This window comes from Tursiops truncatus, chromosome 3, assembly GCF_011762595.2.
Source record: "Tursiops truncatus isolate mTurTru1 chromosome 3, mTurTru1.mat.Y, whole genome shotgun sequence".
In the NCBI taxonomy this organism is placed as follows: Eukaryota; Metazoa; Chordata; class Mammalia; order Artiodactyla; family Delphinidae; genus Tursiops; species Tursiops truncatus.
Genome location: NC_047036.1, coordinates 35,730,439 through 35,746,215, shown reverse-complemented (window position 1 = coordinate 35,746,215; position 15,777 = coordinate 35,730,439). Strand labels below are relative to the sequence as shown.

At 40.5% G+C, this 15,777-nt stretch overlaps 1 protein-coding gene across 1 annotated transcript in view; it reads right to left on the bottom strand.

Moving 5' to 3' along the window:
• The window catches only part of NIM1K (NIM1 serine/threonine protein kinase), a 72,926-nt gene that overhangs the window by 28,130 nt on the left and 29,019 nt on the right, over nucleotides 1–15,777 (bottom strand). The gene's annotated exons all lie outside the window — the stretch shown is intronic.

Here is a 15,777-nt window from a genome sequence, read left to right as displayed (position 1 = left end):
CTGACCACCTACTGTGCAGTCCTCCAGGTGCCAGTTTCACTTGCAGGCAAGGAGCTTCCAATCAGATTTAAGTGCCTTCTGCTTAGAATGAATGTCCAGCCAAGAGGTGCCAGACACCCGAGGAAAGGCTCCACAATGAAAGGAAGAAAGCACACCTACCCACCTCGGCCGCTCACCCATGGGGTGAAGCAGGGATTCCGTGTGGCTGACAGGGTCTTGGTGCTCTGGCCACGTGTCAGGCCTGAGCCTCTGAGGTGGGAGAGTCGAGTTCAGGACATTGGTCCACCAGAGACCTCCCAGCCTCACGTAATATCAAACGGCGAAAGCTCTCCCAGAGATCTCCTTCTCAACGCTAAGACCCAGCTCCACTCGATGACCAGCAAGCTACAGTGCTGGACACCCGATGCCAAACAACTAGCAAGAGAGGAACACAACCCCACCCATTAGCAGAGAAGCTGCCTAAAATCATAATAAGGTCACAGACACCCACAAACACACCACCGGACACGGTCCTGCCTACCAGAAAGACAAGATCAGGCCTCATCCACCAGAACACAGGCAACTAGTCCCCTCCACCAGGAAGCCTACACAAGCCACTGAACCAACCTTACCCACTGGGAGCAGACAGCAAAAACAAGAGGAACTACAAATCTGTGGCCTGCAAAAAGGAGACCCAAACACAGTAAGTTAAGCAAAATGAGAACACAGAGAAACACACAGCAGATGAAGGAGCAAGGTAAAAACCCACCAGACCAAACAAATGAAGAGGAAATAGGCAGTCTACCTGAAAAAGAATTCAAAGTAATGATAGTAAAGATGATCCAAAATCTTGGAAATAGAATGGAGAAAGTACAAGAAATGTTTAACAAGGACCTAGAAGAACTAAAGAGCAAACAATGATGAACAACACAATAGATGAAATTAAAATTCTCTAGAAGGAATCAATAGAAGAATAACTGAGGCAGAAGAATGGATAAGTGACCTGGAAGATAAAGTAGTGGAAACAACTACTGCAGAGCAGAATAAAGACAAAAGAATGAAAAGAATTGAGGACAATCTCAGAGACCTCTGGGACAACATTAAATGCACCAACATTCAAATTATAGGGATCCAAAAAGAAGAGAAAAAAAAGGGACTGAGAAAATATTTGAAGAGATTATAGTTGAAAACTTCCCTAATATGGGTAAGGAAATAGTCAGTCAAGTCCAGGAAGCACAGAGAGTCCCATACAGCATAAATCCAAGGAGAAACATGCCAAGACACATATTAATAAAACTATCAAAAATTAACTACAGGGCTTCCCTGGTGGCGCAGTGGTTGAGAGTCTGCCTGCCAATGCAGGGGACACGGGTTCGTGCTCCAGTCCAGGAAGATCCCACATGCCGCGGAACGGCTGGGCCCGTGAGCCATGGCCGCTGAGCCTGTGCGTCCGGAGCCTGTGCTCCGAAATGGGAGAGGCCACAACAGTGAGAGGCCCACGTACTGCACAAAAAAAAAAAAAAAAAAAAAAAAAATTAACTACAAAGAAAAAATATTAAAAATAGCAAGGGAGAAGCAACAATTAACATACAAGGGAATCCCCATAAGGTTAACAGCTGATCTTTCAGCAGAAACTCTGCAAGCCAGAAGGGACTGGCAGGACATATTTAAAGTGATGAAGGAGAAAAACCTACAACCAAGATTACTCTACCCAGCAAGGATGTCATTCAGATTCGACGGAGAAATTAAAACCTTTACAGACAAGCAACAGCTAAGAGAATTCGGCACCACCAAACCAGCTCTACAACAAATGCTAAAGGAACTTCTCTAGGCAGGAAACACATGAGAAGGAAAAGACTTACAATAACAAACTCAAAACAATTAAGAAAATGGTAATAGGAACATACATATCGATAACTACCTTAAATGTAAATGGATTAAATGCTCCAACTAAAAGACACAGACTGGCTGAATGGATACAAAAACAAGACCCGTATATATGCTGTCTGCAAGAGACCCACTTCAGACGTAGGGACACATACAGATTGAAAGTGAGGGGATGGAAAAAGATATTCCATGCAAATGGAAACCAAAAGAAAGCTGGAGTAGCAATTCTCATATCAGACAAAATAGACTTTAAAATAAAGACTATTAGAAGAGACAAAGAAGGACACCACATAATGATCAAGGGGTCGATCCAAGAGGAAGATATAACAATTGTAAATATTTATGCACCCAACATAGGAGCACCTTAATACATAAGGCAAATGCTAATAGCCATAAAAAGAAAAATCGACAGTAACACATTCATAGTAGGGGATTTTAACACCCCACTTTCACCAATGGACAGATGATGCAAAATGAAAATAAATAAGGAAACACAAGCTTTAAATGATACATTAAAGAAGATGGACTTAATTGATATTTATAGGACATACCATCCAACAACAGCAGATTACACTTTCTTCTCAAGTGCTCAGGGAACATTCTTCAGGATAGATCATATCTTGGGTCACAAATCAAGCCTTGGTAAATTTAAGAAAATTGAAATCACATCAAGTATCTTTGCTGACCACTATGCTATGAGACTAGATACCAGTTACAGGAAAAAAACCTGTAAAAAATACAAACATATGGAGGGTAACGAATACACTACTAAATACCAAGAGATCACTGAAGAAATCAAAGAGGAAACCAAAAAATACCTAGAAACAAATGACAATGAAAACACGATGACCCAAAACCTATGGGATGCAACAAAAGCAGTTCTAAGAGGGAAGTTTATAGTAATACAACCCTACCTCAAGAAACAAGAAACAGCTCAAATAAACAACCTAAACTTATACCTAAAGCAATTAGAGAAAGAAGAACAAAAACCCCCCAAAGTTAGCAGAAGGAAAGAAATCATAAAGATCAGATCAGAAATAAATGAAAATGAAATGAAGGAAATGATAGCAAAGGTCAATAAAACTAAAAGCTGGTTCTATAAAAAGATAAACAAAATTGATAAATTAGCCAGACTCATCAAGAAAAAAAGGGAGGAGACTCAAATCAATAGAATTAGAAATGAAAAAGGAGAAGTAACAACTGACACTGCAGAAATACAAAGGATCATGAGAGATACTACAAGCAACTCTATGCCAATAAAATGGACAACCTGGAAGAAATGGACAAATTCTTAGAAAAGTACAACCTTCTGAGACTGAACCAGGAAGAAAGAGAAAATATAAACAAACCAATAACAAACACTGAAATTGAAACACTGATTAAAAATCTTCCAACAGGGCTTCCCTGGTGGTGCAGTGGTTGAGAGTCCGCCTGCTGATGCAGGGGACACGGGTTCGTGCCCCGGTCCGGGAAGATCCACATGCCACAGAGCGGCTGGGCCCATGAGCTATGGTCGCTGAGCCTGCGCATCCGGAGCCTGTGCTCCGCAACTGGAGAGGCCACAACAGTGAGAGACCTGTGTACCACAAAAAAAAAAAAAAAAAAAAAATTCTTCCAACAAACAAAAGTCCAGGACCAGATGGCTCCACAGGTGAATTCTATCAAACATTTAGAGAAGAGCTAACACCTATTCTTCTCAAACTCTTCCAAAAAACTGCAGAGGGAGGAACACTCCAAAATCATTCTGCGAGGCCACCATCACCCTGATATCAAAACCAGACAAAGATGCCACAAAAAAAGAAAACTACAGGCCAATATCACCGATGAACATAGATGCAAAAATACTCAACAAAATACTAGCAAACAGAATCCAACAACACACTAAAAGGATCATACACCATGATCAAGTGCGGTTTACCCCAGGAATGCAAGGATTCTTCAATATATGCAAATCAATCAATGTGTTACACCATATTAACAAATTGAAAGAGAAAAACCATATGATCATCTCAATAGATGCAGAAAAAGCTTTTGACAAAATTCAACACCCATTTATGATAAAAACCCTCCAGAAAGTAGGCACAGAGGGAATTTACCTCAACATAATAAAGGCCGTATATGACAAACCCACAGCCAACATCATTCTCAATGGTGAAAAACTGAAACCATTTCCATTAAGATCACAAATAAGACAAGGTTGCCCACTCTCACCACTATTATTCAACATAGTTTTGGAAGTTTTAGCCACAGCAATCAGAGAAGAAAAAGAAATAAAAGGAATCCAAATCGGAAAAGAAGAAGTAAAGCTGTCACTGTTTGAAGATGACATGATTCTATACAAAGAAAATCCTAAAGAAGCTACCAGAAAACTACTAGAGCTAATCAATGAATCTGGTAAAGTAGCAGGATACAAAATTAATGCATAGAACTCTCTAGCATTCCTATACACTCTTGGTGAAAAATCTGAAAGTGAAATTAAGAAAACACTCCATTTACCATTGCAACAAAAAGAATAAAATACCTAGGAATAAACCTACCTAAGGAGACAAAAGACCTGTACTCAGAAAACTATAAGACACTGATGAAAGAAATTAAATATGATACAAACAGATGGAGAGATATATCATGTTCTTGGACTGGAAGAATCAACATTGTGGAAGTGACTATACTACCCAAAGCAATCTACAGATTCAATGCAATCCTTATCAAACTACCAATGGCATTTTTCACAGAACTACAACAAAAAATTTCACAATTTGTATGGAAACACAAAAGACCCCAAATAGCCAAAGCAATCTTGAGAAACAAAAACAGAGCTGGAGGAATCAGGCTCCCTGACTTCAGAGTATACTACAAAGCTACAATAATCAAGACAGTATGGTACTGGCACAGAAACAGAAATATAGATCAATGGAACAGGATAGAAAGCCCAGAGATAAACCCACACACATATAGTCACCTTATCTTTGATAAAGGAGGCAAGAAATATACAGTGAAGAAAAGACAGCCTCTTCAATAAGTGGTGCTGGGAAAACTGGACAGCTCCATGTAAAAGAATGAAATTAGAACACTCCCTAACACCATACACAAAACTATACTCAAAATGGATTAAAGACCTAAATGTAAGCCCAGATGCTATAAAACTCTTAGAGGAAAACATAGGCAGAACATTCCATGACATAAATCACAGCAAGATCCTTTTTGACCCACCTCCTAGAGAAATGGAAATAAGAACAAAAATAAACAAATGGGACCTAGTGAAACTTAAAAGCTTTTGCACAGCAAAGGAAACCATAAACAAAACGAAAAGACAACCCTCAGAATGGGAGAAAATATTTGCAAACGAAGTAACTGACAAAGGATTAATGTCCAATATATACAAGCAGCTCATGCAGCTCAATATCAAAAAATGAAACAACCCAATCCAAAAATGGGCAGAAGACCTAAATAGACATTTCTCCAAAGAAGATATACAGACTGCCAACAAACACATGAAAGGATGCTCAACATCACTAATCATTAGAGAAATGCAAATCAAAACTACAATGAGGTATCACCTCACACCAGTCAGAATGGCCATCATCAAAAAATCTACAAACAATAAATGCTGGAGAGGGTGTGGAGAAAAGGGAACCCTGCTGCACTGTTGGTGGGAATGTAAATTGATACAGCCACTATGGAGAATAGTATGGAGGTTCCTCAAAAAACTACAAATAGAACTACCATACGACCCAGCAATCCCACTACTGGGCATATACCCTGAGAAAACCATAATTCAAAAAGAGTCATGTACTGCGATGTTCATTGCAGCTCTATTTACAATAGCCAAGACATGGAAGCAACCTAAGTGTCCATCAACAGATGAATGGATAAAGAAGATGTGGCACATATATACAATGGAATATTACTCAGCCATAAAAAGAAACGAAATTGAGTTATTTGATGTGAGGTGGAGGGACCTAGAGACTGTCATACAGAGTGAAGTAAGTCAGAAAGAGAAAAACAAATACCATATGCTAACACATATATATGGAATCCTAACAACAACAACAACAAAATGGTTCTGAAGAACCTAGGGGCAGGACAGGAATAAAGCCGCAGATGTAGAGAATGGACTTGAGGACATGGGTAAGCTGGGACAAAGTGAGAGAGTGGCATGGACATATATACACTACCAAATGTAAAGTAGGTAGCTAGTGGGAAGCAGCCACATAGCACAGGGAGCTCAGCTCGGTGCTTTGTGACCACCTAGAGGGAGGGTGGGAGGGAGATGCAGGAGGGAGGAGATATGGGGATATATGTATATGTATAGCTGATTCACTTTGTTATAAAGCAGAAACTAACACACCATTGTAAAGCAATTATGCTCCAATAAAGATGTTAAAAAAGAAAAAAGAAAGAAAGCATACCCAACCAAAACAGCAGTGACTGAAAGGAACTTGAAGGAAACAGAAAGCATTGCAGGAAGCAGAAGACAAAAGACAAAATACTGCATCCATAAAACAAGAACAAAATTCTAAAACTAAAGTAAACCAAAATAAAAACCCTCAGAGAATAAGAAAGTTCTCTATTAGAAATTTAAATTAAGGAATTCAATCAAAGAGTTGTTTAAAAAAATGTAGAAGAGATGAACAATAGAGAAAAAAAGACAAGAAAAGGGGGTAATCAATTCATGAAGTCCAACATCTAATTATTAGAATTCCCAGACTCACACTATTGTGCTCCCAATAAACAAAGACATACGGTTTCTACTGTAATTGAATTGCCAACAAATCTCAGAAATTTCAAAATTAGTAATGAGTGAGGAAAAACTCCAGCTTCTCACATATTCCAATAGAATAAAAAAAGTAAAAGAAAAAATCCAACTAGCAAGATAAATCCTGTGTGGCTGTGGATATTCATTTTTATTTTGCAGGATTTTTTTTCCTAAAGACTTTTCTTAGATGTCTGGAAACAGAAATCCTGTTTACACGTTGTGGCATTGCTATAAATAGTTTATATTTGGACTGCTTTCTAGTAGTGTCCTAAAATATCAAACTATATCATGTTGAAAATAAGCAATAATGGAAATTATGACATACCTAATTGCAGACGAAATCCTCCCTTTTCTTAGATGCAAGCATGGTTTGCTGTCATTTTACTCTCTGCCCTTTTGATTTTGACCAATTTTTATGGACATTAATGAGAGCTTAGAAACCCAACCAGCCAAAAATATAGAGTCGTGTCATTATAGATCAAAGCCTCTGAGGAGGCAGAATGGTCCTTAATTATTAGCTTACTGTGGATGCATAGCAATGCATTCAATAAGATTAAAGAAAACGGAGCTTACTCGGTCATTTATTTTCTTGACTTGCAACCCACTGTGAAAATAATATCAAAGAAAACCATTTCGTCTTTGTTCTCTTTGTCTGAGTTTAAATTACAAAACTCCTGGGCAAGGCTCTCAGACAACCTCTTCCTTGGTTGGCAAGGCCAGGCACTGGGCTGCTTAGAAAATAGCTGGGTTTTCTCTATGTGTGAAAACAGAAGGCGAGGACAGCCAAAGCCCACATAATCCTCCTCAGACATGGTGGGCCCTCGGGGGAGATCATTAGCAAACATGCTTCATTTGAAAATCTATTTTAACATTTAGAAATTATTTGCACCATATTAGCTTTTGGCCCGAGCTTTTTATTCCTCAGCATATTTGTCAGGATCCCCACGGGAGGGGAGTTGGGGGTGGTGGCAGCTGGGAAACTTTGAAGCAAATGGAAAATGAACGTGAACTGGTTCTGCCCTAGTGAGGAACAGCAGCGCGGCTCCTGACACGCCCTCTTGCCCCACTTGATCTCACAAGCTACTTTCCCAGCCAGGAGGCTGGGGTCTCCCCATTCCGCTTACACTCACATCCATGGCCAGTCCACCCAGGCTGATGGGCTTACATCAGCTCTTCCCTCACTGAGCTCTACCTCACTTGAGGTTCTCTTGACCATCAAGGTCACACACGCAAATGCCCAGGAGGGCCGTACAGGTGTTCAATGGGGCTTAGTGGAGCCCCCATGCCCAGCATGACGAGGCAGCCCAGGCTCAGCAACAGCCTGGGTAGCCATGCTGGAAGGCAGGCTTACTTTTTCCAAGCCTTTTAATTCTTTAAAGGCAACTGGAAATCAATAAATTTTTGGTCAACTCTCTCAATTTTTAAATGGTGGCTTAAATATTTTAAAAACACTGTGTGGCCTAGTGAAACTGAACCTTCAGGCCAGATTTAGCCGTCAGGTTGCTAATTTGCCAATTCTGCTCTAGGTTTTATAGGAACATCATCAGAAAAAAAGGGGATGGCAGTCCACAGGTCCATAGTCAAATACATCTGGGAATGGTACATATTACACCCTTCTTAGATATTTGTATTAGTAACTCATGATCTTCTGGTGTTTAAAACACACACAAATAAAATCTGTTTTTTGTTTGTGTTTGTTTGTTTAATTCAGTGTTCTCCAAGTTTATTTGACCATTGAATTCATTCTTCTTTTTTTTCTAATAAATTTCTTTCTTTCTTCACTTTTTGGCTGCGTTGTTTTTTTCATTGCTGGGCGCGGGCTTTCTCTAGTTGTGGTGAGCAGGGGGCTACTCTTCTTTGCGGTGCACGGGCTTCTCATTGCATTGGCTTCTCTTGTTGCGGAGCACGGACTCTAGGCTTGCGGGCTTCAGTAGTTGTGGCTCGCAGGCTCAGTAGTTGTGGTGCACAGGCTTAGTCGTTCCACGGCATGTGGGATCTTCCCGGACCAGGGCTCGAACCTGTGTCCCCTGCATTGGTAGGCAGATTCTTAACCACTGTGCCACTAGGCAAGTCCCACCATCGAATTCATTCTTACAAATCTTTTTCTGGCATTTTCTTACAACTCTGACTTCAGAGTTAGATAAAGCTATAAAATCCTCAATTAACTGTCAGTTAAATAGCTGTAAGAATTTAGGTCCCAAAAGGAAGATTATGAAAACAATTCAGTATAGAATGAAACAGAAAACAGAGTAGTGGAGTTTAATCCACAAATGTAGCCAGCTGGGTGGGAAGGGCCCACCTCTGTGAGGTCTAGGATGACATAGTAGTTTCTTAGTGATTAAGGTTTTTTTTGTTTGTTTGTTTTTTGTTCTTTTGCCACACCACGTGGCTTGCAGGATCTCAGTTCCCCAACCAGGGATTGAACCCGGACCAGGCCAGGGCAGTGAAAGCCTGTAACCCTAACCACTAGGCTGCCAGGGAACTCCCTTCAATTAAGTATCTTTTAACCTTGGGAAGATTTAGCAGCAAAACCAGAAATGTTTAAGAGACTCAAATCCCATATTATTAATATTTTTGTTTTGATGAACCTGTAGGAAACTGGTATTTTATATACTTGTAATGTGAAGAAAATTGGCATAATAAAGTAACAAAATAGATTCGTGACTCTAATTTAAAATGAAGAATTGAATAATTGACTTTGGTGGTTTCATGTTGAAATTTTACTGTTTATAAGTAGCATTGGAACATATTTAAGAGAACTTAAGGTTTACCCTGTTTGTATGCTTATCATTATATTTATAAGAATTATTAGTATTCTGAAAGTTATTTTTTCTAATCAAATAAAGTACTTTAAAAGGAAATGAAATAGATTAAATTATAAAGGCAGTTTAAAATGCTAAAAAAGGTTTAGGTTTTTAATAGGATAAACATTAATCTTTAAAAATGATTGTTAGATAAAATAATATGTCTGGAATTTGTTTCAAAATAATGAGTGGAGAAAATGATAGGAATTTAAATGTAACAAGCCTGACCCATGAATTGATTTTTTTTTTTTTTGCGGTACGCGGGCCTCTCACTGTTGTGGCCTCTCCCATTGCGGAGCACAGGCTCCAGACGCGCAGGCCCAGCGGCCATGTCTCACGGGTCCCGCTCCTCGCGGACCGGGGCACGAACCCATGTCCCCTGCATCAGCAGGTGGACTCTCAACCACTGCGCCACCAGGGAAGCCCTGAATTGATCATTTTTGAAGCTGGGTGATGAGCACATGGAGGTTTGTAACGTTCTTTGCACCATTTTTGTATCTGTATTAAATTTTTCTATAATGCAATTTTAAAATTTGTTAAAATCTACTAGATCAAAAATATAATGTTTGTAATTTTATAATGCTAGGTATTTTACAACAGACAACAGTGAAATGGATGAATAAATGAATGAATGGATGAATGACATGGCCACCCTGTGAGGTAAGGTACTGTCACTTCCTTTTCACAGATTAAAACGAAAAACAAAACTAAGGCCAACTGAAATTAAGAAAGTTGCCCTTAATGTCTTGACTGTTAGCTCCAAGAGCGTGGAGATTGTATATTTAAGTTAACCTTACAACTTGTGAAACCAGGAATTTCAAACACATGAGGAAGAGAATGGGGTCAAGTTCCAGAGGCAACATGGCAGAAACTCAGGCCCTTCCCCATAAAGATATGAATCTCAGTTATAATTCATTTCCAAAACACAGATCTTCCCAGCTCTTCTGAGGGAGCATGGTTGCCTCCATACAAATAAGGAATGGCATTAAGGTACAGAACGAAACCATGGGTTGAATCACAAGCAGGTGGCCCTGAGCAGAAAAACAAAATGTATTCTACATCTCCTCAGGAATAACTAATTTAGGAAACACAGTACAGGAACACTCATGCCTCTTTGCAGCTCGTGGTTTATTTTTAAGGGATTAAAAATATTTGCAAGTCAAAGCAGACACTGCTCTTCTGCTGCCTTATAACTTTCTTCAACTCTAATGTAGTGTGTTCACTAAGAAGCAGGAGCAACGTTTGAGTGATGGCCATAGGGGGTGTTCGAAAAAACATTTTTTTCTCTTTGAGCAGAACTCAAGAAAGTCTATCATGGCAGGAGGGCTGCAGTGCTACAGTCATGGAGGAGGGCAGCATTTCAGAATAAAAGCTCTTACTTGCACCATCATAAAAAATTCAAATTTCAAGTAAAATTTGAAACCTTTACTAAGATCCTCCCATCCATCATAAGCGATCCCTTTACATCCTACAAGAAACACATCTGAGGATTCTTTTTTTTTTTTTAATTAATTTATTTATTTATTTATGGCTCTGTTGGGTCTTCGTTTCTGTGCGTGGGCTTTCTCTAGTTGCAGTGAGCGGGGGCCACTCTTCACTGGCCCGCGGTGCGCGCACATCTCACTGTCGTGGCCTCTCTTGTTGCGGAGCACAAGCTCCAGACGCGCAGGCTCAGTAGTTGTGGCTCACGGGCCTAGTTGCTCCGCGGCATGTGGGATCTTCCCAGACCAGGGCTCAAACCCGTGTCCCCTGCATTGGCAGGCGGACTCTCAACCACTGCGCCACCAGGGAAGCCCTGAGGATTCTTAAATAGTTACCCAGCAGTGGAGGTACGTGAGGGGTGCTGGTGGCAGGGGACAAGGGGATGAATTCCAAAGCATTTGTAGCAAAAGAAAGCCCTCCTGAAGTCCAAGAGTCACATTGCCCCCCTCTGGACCTTTGTAGTCTTCACACAAGTGAGATGATTAAAACCCCATAAGCCTGCATGAACCTGCTGAAATAGGATAGTTGAATTCCCTTTTCCCCTCACAAACAATTCAGAAAGCCAGATTTGAAGGTTTCTAATAGAGGTATTAGAAGACAACCTAGGAAGGGAGAAAGGGCAAAGGGCATCAAAGGAGTAGGTGTTGACATGGGGGTGGGGCTGAACTCAGGAAGTTTGACTCATAATTTTATCTCCATTATTCCCCCCATATAACATGTACTACTATCTATCCTTTCTCAGGTGCCTACTATGGGCCAGGAACCAAATTTTAAAAATCCTTCTGACAACCCTTCCAGCCAGGCCTAGAATATCTGTGTCTCTAGTGGCTCCTGCTTAGCACCACAGTTTTGCCTTTTCCTCTCTAAATTTTCCCCAACCTGTGAAGATGGCTTCTTTCCCATTTCCTTCTAGAAGCATACTTGAAGTACTCCTGACCACACTGCCACTCTCCTGTGGCACCTGAGATCTGCATCCACAGTCTGGTCCTTGACTTCACATTTCTTCCATTTCATTTGTGTGAATCAAGCCCCCTCGCAGCTCTCCTCAAGAGCAGGGTCCGCGTGCGGGGGTCACGTCCATTCCCCTAGGTTCCCCACCACCTAGGACAGTGCTGCTCACACTGGGCTTGACGACTCACATGATGACTTTATCTCCACCTGGTTTCTCTGTAGGGGAAATGGCTCATACTTTGGGTAGCAGTCTCTCATATTTACTCTAAAGTAGGAAAACCAAGCTTCTGACTTTCTTCTCCAGACTTGCTCTCACATATTGGGGACTGGCAACACATCCTTCTAGCTGAAGCTGAAAACCTGGACTCCTCTTTTTATCTTATATCTCATGTTCAATCTGTCAGCAGATCTCACTGGCTCTATTTTCAAAATATATCCAGAACACAATCCCTTTATCCCATTATTACCCAAACCACAGTCATCCCAGTATTACCATTGAGTCCAAGCCACCAACAGCTTTTGACTGGATTATAGTTACAGTCTCTGCAGCTGGTCTCAGAGCTTCTGTTTTATCTGGCACCCACCAGCCAGGTAAGATAGAAGCTCGGAGATCAGCTCAGACATCGTCTGTTTCAAATAGAGCATCCAGGAAGATCCTTCTAAAAGACGTCAGATCATGTCACTTCTCTACTCAAAACCCTTGGATGGCTTCCCTTCTCACTCAGAGTAAAAGCTAAGACCCTTAAAATGGCCTTCAAGGCTCAGCCCCATGTGATCCCCTTCTTCTTTGATGTCATCTCTTCCAATCTCCACCTCACTCACTCCACCCAGCCGCACTGGTCTTCTCACTCTTACTGGAGGGCACCAGGCCTACTCCTCTGCAAATTCCTACTGATCCCTTAAGGATCATTTTAGGTGTTACCTCCTTCAGGTGGCTTGTGTACCTACACACCTAAACCAGGTGGAGTTCTCTTTTGTACTTCCAACATCTGTGGCTAGCACTGTGATTTTCTCCACCTCTTTGTACTATTATGACTTCTACATTGACTGTCTCTCTCATAAATCAGATTGTAAGCTCCTTCAGGGTAGTGATCATATTTGACTTATACGGACTATATGCATAAGAGCTACAGTAATTGAGACAGTGTGTAAGGATAGACAAAAAAATCAAAAGAGAGTCCAGGAATTGACCCATATATACGGTCAATTGATTTTCCACCAAGGCGCCAAGCCAATTCAGTGGGGAAAGGCAAGTCTTTTTTAACAAATGGTGCTGGATCTACTGGATGTCTGTGTAAATAAAAGTTGAACCTTGACCTTTAGCCCACACCAGGCACAAAAATTAATCTGAGATATGTCATTGACTTAAACATAAAACCTAACACCATAAAGCTTCTAGAAGTATATCTCCAGGACTTTGAAGTAGGGCAAGTTTTTTGGACTGGATACAAAAAACACGAACAGTAAGAGGGAAAAAAAATTTGATAAGTTTGACTTTATCAGCATTTAAAATTTATGGGTATCAAAAGATACCATTAAGAAAACCAGCAGACAGATCAAAGACTAGATTATACATCCAGGACTCTAAACAGTATTTGGCACACAATAAGAGCTCAATTAAATATTTGTTGAGCAAATGTATAAAAGATCTGGCTCTTTTCCACCAGAATACATGGATATTCTAGCGGGTACAGCCAGCTGAGGTGTCAATATCCTACGACTATTGAGTGGGCAGTGCTAGTTAGAGGGGAAATCTATCTTATAGGAGGAAGAAAAGTTATCAAGATTCACTAGTAGAACTGAAACGTGTAGTCAGCAAATTTAGGAGAATGTGTACAGGGCACCAGGACCTGTAGAAAATCAGACGAAATAAGGTGTGAATAACAGTAGAACACTCACATAAGGAAATTAGCTAAAAACAGAGGAAGAATTTCACCAAATGGAGCAGAAGGCATATGCCTCATTCTTAGTTGCCTAGGTAATGCTAATGATTTTATAATGAGAAACACAGATGCTGTAACTAGCAAATAAGCTGAAGCTACAAGTGATCTACCGTAGATCTTAAGAGGATTGAGAGTTCTATCACAGGCAAACGGTGAGGTCAGGAAGGGAAAATTTTTAGTTAGTTCAAAAAGGGCAAAATTGATCCTGCACACTTGAGACTGCTTCTGGACATGGCATAGACCCAGGCTGACTATACATTCTGGTTTGCCTAATACTGTCCATGCGTTTCCCAATGTGATTAATATTACCTCCTTTCTTTATTCTCAAAAGTGTCATTGGGGCTTCCCTGGTGGCGCAGTGGTTGAGAGTCCGCCTGCCGATGCAGGGGACATGGGTTTGTGCCCCGGTCCGGTAAGATCCCACATGCCGCGGAGCGGCTGGGCCCATGAGCCATGGCCGCTGAGTCTGCGCGTCCGGAGCCTGTGCTCCGCAATGGGAGAGGCCACAGCAGCCCGCAAAAAAAAAAAAAAAAAGTGTCATTGTTTGGATGATATATAATGTGACCATTTTACTTAAATGTGTTATTTCTTCCTCTTACTTTGGATAGTTAATGAGGATAAATAATTGTGTAGCTGCATGTCCACTGTTATTTGTTTCCTGATAGCATCCCTCCCTGGAAGGCACCTCAGGCCAAATAAGAACGAGTGCTCACTTTCCTGACGACCAGTGTAAGACTGTGTTGACAAATGTATAACCTGATGTTTAGACTGCTTCCCTGCTCCTTGCTGTAACCAGGTGAGTTCGGCAGTAGAAGTCTTCAGTGTAATTATTTTGAATTAACATAGCTCTAGTCTACTCCTAAAACCACTAATTATATCAATACTTTCTTTTAAAGACATGGAAACCAAGGCATGAAATGATCCGGTTAAATGACTTGTCTGGGATCATTCAGGGTGAAAAATCTAGATAAGACTCCTATTTATGACAAATGTATTTTCAGCTCACCATCACCACCATCATTCATTCATTTAGCAAACATTTATTAAACACCTATTATGTGCCCAAAACCCCCTCTCCACATGATGAGTTTACTAAGGCTCCAACGACCTGGACACTCACTGTGCGTGCCTGGCTTAAAATAGGCGATCCGCTGCTGAGATAAGCACATTGGGTACCGATGTTCGGTGTTTAAAGTGTGTTCTATGTTTCAACTGAGAAAATTGACTGGAAGGGACCCTGCAGTTCTACAGTAAGACAAATCTTAATTGTACAAGTGAACTTTAAGGGTCCAAGCAATGCAAGTGGGTTGTGGAACACTTATGGGGAATAGGGGAGTAGGGGGGAAGGGGCGGTTCTTGCATTCAGCGATGGAAATAAACATCCAACCTTGCTACTGTATCTTTCTAATCTAAAGATCTTTTTTTTAAACCTTAAAAAAGAATCTTTCATGACGCTGCTCTTTTACATGATACAACCAGCTAGGAACAGTCATTAATTAGTGTTTTGAATGGCTCATACATTTACATTAGAAACATCACCTTTGGTGTCTTTGATTCCTGAGCCCATTGATCTGCCATGGCTTTGAAATCTCAGGCAGGAATTCATTCAGATCAACCTAATTTGAAAGAAAAGCAACTGCTTTCCTGCCCTCTGAATTATCCATCCAGGGGGCTCCTCTCTGTTCTGGTAACCTCTGGAGTAAAGCTGGTTTTTCAGAGGTAGAAAACAGCTCTTTACCACAGTAACCACATAACAAAATGAAATAAATATATATAAGAAGAGAGTTGTTGCTTCTCATTCGCTCAAGCTGTAAAATAAATAAATACATATATACATAATTGGCTGCTACTAAGGAGAAGCCTAGATAGATATGTAGTATGGAAAATGGGAAGTCTAAACTTTTATTGAAATTTACTGATAATCTCAACTATTCTAGTCTTTGTTTGATAACAATTATTACATCAATAATAATAG